Consider the following 3457-nt stretch of genomic DNA (forward strand, 5'->3'; position numbering starts at 1 on the left):
TTTCTTGTCTATGGATAGCCTATTCACATATTTTAATGATTTTTCTACTGAGTTTCTGTTATTTTTTAACTGATTTATATTTTATGTATATTTTCTCTCATTTCATCAATTTTTTTTGTTTTAGTTTTTTAAAGTCATTTTAGACAGGACATACACTTAATTGTCACAGTACTATCTCTGATGCATAACAGTGACCTTATGTGTAACAGAATGAAATGCTGGCTGGTACTATGCCATTTTCATGATCAATGCTGTGTATGAAGCCGTTGTTCCAGCTATTGTGTCAATCCATTTCTTTGCAGTTTGCTTCATTTTCATTGGTCTCCTACTTTAACAGATATGATATCCTTTTTCTAGTGATTGGTCTTTCCTGATAATATGTTCAAAAGAAATGAATCAAAGTCTTGCTATGCTTGCTTCTAAAGAGCATTCTGATTGGTTTTATTCTAAGACTGATTTGTTTATTTTGTGGGTAGTCTATGGTATAGCTTACGTTATTCAAGAACCCCACTGGTTGAATGACTCTATTTTTCTGTATTCCTTCTTTATTATCCAAATTTCACTTGTATATAGTCAAGTTATTGCCATAGAGTCAGAACTAACATGTAGCAGACACCTTCCCCACAGTGGGTTTTCAGATGCTGTAATTCTCTCAGGAAGAGATTGTCCATCTTTCTCCCATCTTGTTACATGCTGTTGAGTTGGCTACAACTCATTTTGACCTTATGAACAACAGCTGTGAATCTTGCCCTATCCTGTGCCATTATCAACATATCAAAAATGGATCCATTGGTACAGTGACTGTGTCAATACATCTCTTTGAGGGTCTTTCTCTCTGCTCCTCCACCTTTTCAAGCATGATTTACTTTTCCAAGGATTGATGTCTCCTAACAACATTCCCAAAGTATGAGAGATGGAGTTTCACTAACTTTGCTTCCAATGAATACCTTGGTTTTGAGTTCTCCAGGAGAGGCCTGTTCAGCTTCTTGGAAGTCCATGGGATATGCAATACTTTCCTCAAGCACCACAACTCAAGGCGTAAATTCTTCTTCTATCATTCTTCGTCATTTTCCAACTTTCACCTACATAGCAAGAAATTGAGAAGACAATGGCTTGGATCAGGCATACTCTAGTCTTAAACTTACATCATTGCTCTTTAGTACTCTGGAAATGTCCCTGACAGCAAATTTTCCCAATGAAATTTGGTCTTTTATTTCTTGACTGCTGCTACCAAGGGTGGAGATTGTGGATCCAAGTAAGAAGAAATTGTGAACAAAGTCAATTTTCCCTCAATCTGTCATGATGGTATTAGTCCATCTATTGGTCCAATGGTGAGGATATTTGTTTTCTTGATGTTGAGATGCAACTCATGTTGAAGGCCTTGGTTTTCTGCAGTAAGCACATTAAGTCTTTCTCACTTTTAATAGCCTAGGTTGTGTCATCTGCATAACACAGATTGTTGATGTGTCTTTCTCTGATCCTGATGCCACATTCTTCTTCATAAAGTTCAGCTTTTCAAATGATTTATTCAGCATACACCCTGATGCACACATTTCCTGATTCCAAACCATACTCTATTGCTTCATGGTCTAGGTCTAGGTTTCACGTGAGCACAATTTAATGTTTTGGAATTCTGTTAGCCATAAGTTGTTGTGATCCACACAGTCAAATGTTTTTGCATAGTCAATAAAACACAAAATAGACATTCTTTTGTTATTCTCTGATTTCAGCCAAGATCCATCTGACATCAGCAATGGTATCCCTGATGCCATGGCATCCTCTAAATCCGGCTTGAATTACTATTAGTTTTCTGTTAATATACTATTCTAGCTGTTTTAGAATTATCTCCAGTAAGATTTTATGTGTTATTAATCGTATTGTTTTATAATTTCCACATTCTATTGGATCATCTTTTTTTTTTCAGATTTGACAAGAGATTTAATACAATGAAAATACACTCTCCCTGTATCCCATTGCAGCTCCCCCTACATCCCCATGTCCACCCTGGGTCGGAGAGTGTCTGGGGCTTCCGGGCGCAGCGGGAGCAATCCTGAGCTTGCAGTGGGGGAAGGAACCTTTGGTGGAGGTTGGCAATCACACTGTTTACTGATGGGGGCTGGGGAGGGCCCTTCCCTGGGGGCCCTGGGTTGGCACTGACAGGGTGTGTGCTCAGATAGAGCAAGAGCAGCCCATGGCCACACGAGGGAGCTAGGGAGCAAGAAACCACCACAGATTGTCAGGGTGAGGGGGGCACAGACCACCTGCTTCCTCCCGGCCGTCCCCAGGGACTGCTCCGGTGCCTGGGCCAGGGGCTGGTGGGTCCCTGAGGCAGGAAAAGGCCCTGCTAGTGCTGTCCTCTGAAGCCACCATACCTGTCTATATGTTTCCCACCACCATGAGCAAAGCCAATGCAGGAAGGTCATTTCCAAGGGGGCTTTGGTTTCTGGGGGGCCCTACTGCATCGAGGGGTTGCTGGCACTGACACACTGATGGACTGAGCCCTGGGAGTCACCAGGGGGCTCCGGAAGGTCACCCCCAATGGGGAAGGCCTGGGGTCCCTGGGCCCGTTGGCATGGGGGCACCTGAGGGTGGGTTAGGGGTGCGGGATTTGTTCAGGTGAGTAAGGGACCGGGAACGCCTCTGTGGCAGAGGGACTGGAGGGTCCGATGCAGCCTGAGGCGGCCGCTGGAAGCCAGCAGCCGCCTCAGGCTCTGCCTGGGAAGGGCCAGCAGGGTGGACAGCTCGAAGTGGGGTCTCCCTGGGCTGGGGTGACTGGCTGCCCCTGGGAGTGGCGGGAGGCGTCCAGAAGAGAGCATGGAGTTTCACAGCATCGCCCTTTGTCATCCATGGGGACTCCCAGCCCGTGGCTTCAGGTCGGGGGCCAAAGAGCGACTCGTCACAGTAAGAGGGAGTGTGGCCGATCAACCTGTACTTGTTCTTCTTCCTGGGTGTGAGAGCTGGGGTGCTGTCCCTGGGCAGAGTGTTCGCACAGTTCTCAGAGGCCCTTCTGGCCTGCAATGGCCCTGGGCTCACTTCCCTGGTCCTGTTGGTCTCTTCCACCCAGGGAGGGTCAAAATCCGGGGGAGCAGGCCGGAGACTTGCAGGGCCACCAAAGAGGCTCTCGTCCACGTAAGATGCCCGGGCTTTGCGCCGGTAGCCGTCCCTGGAGCGATGCTGGAGGTGAAGGGTCTGCATCGCGCTGCTGGTCAACTCCACGGGCAGCCTCATGGCTCACACTGGGCATGCTCTGTCTGTCCTCTCCCTGCAGGGGCTGCCTCCTGCAGAGTGACGGCAAGCATCCTATCATTTAATCCTCTCAGCAGCCCTGGGAATTTGGTCCATTCCACAGCCGGTTCACTCTGTAGTCACATTGCCTGCCGGGGACCGCGGGGGCCCTAGCGACGCGCGCTCGGCGCGTGCAGCCTGCAACCAATGGATCATCTTTTTTTTTTTTTTT

General features: G+C 47.2%; 1 pseudogene; it reads right to left on the bottom strand.

Annotated features, from left to right (window-relative positions):
* Positions 1–2419: 2419 nt before the first annotated feature.
* LOC102857469 lies at positions 2420–3228 on the bottom strand (annotated as a pseudogene).
* Positions 3229–3457: the final 229 nt, after the last annotated feature.

Source organism: Elephantulus edwardii, unplaced genomic scaffold (genome assembly GCF_000299155.1).
Source record: "Elephantulus edwardii isolate Elephantulus edwardi_28Jun2011 unplaced genomic scaffold, EleEdw1.0 scaffold00016, whole genome shotgun sequence".
In the NCBI taxonomy this organism is placed as follows: Eukaryota; Metazoa; Chordata; class Mammalia; order Macroscelidea; family Macroscelididae; genus Elephantulus; species Elephantulus edwardii.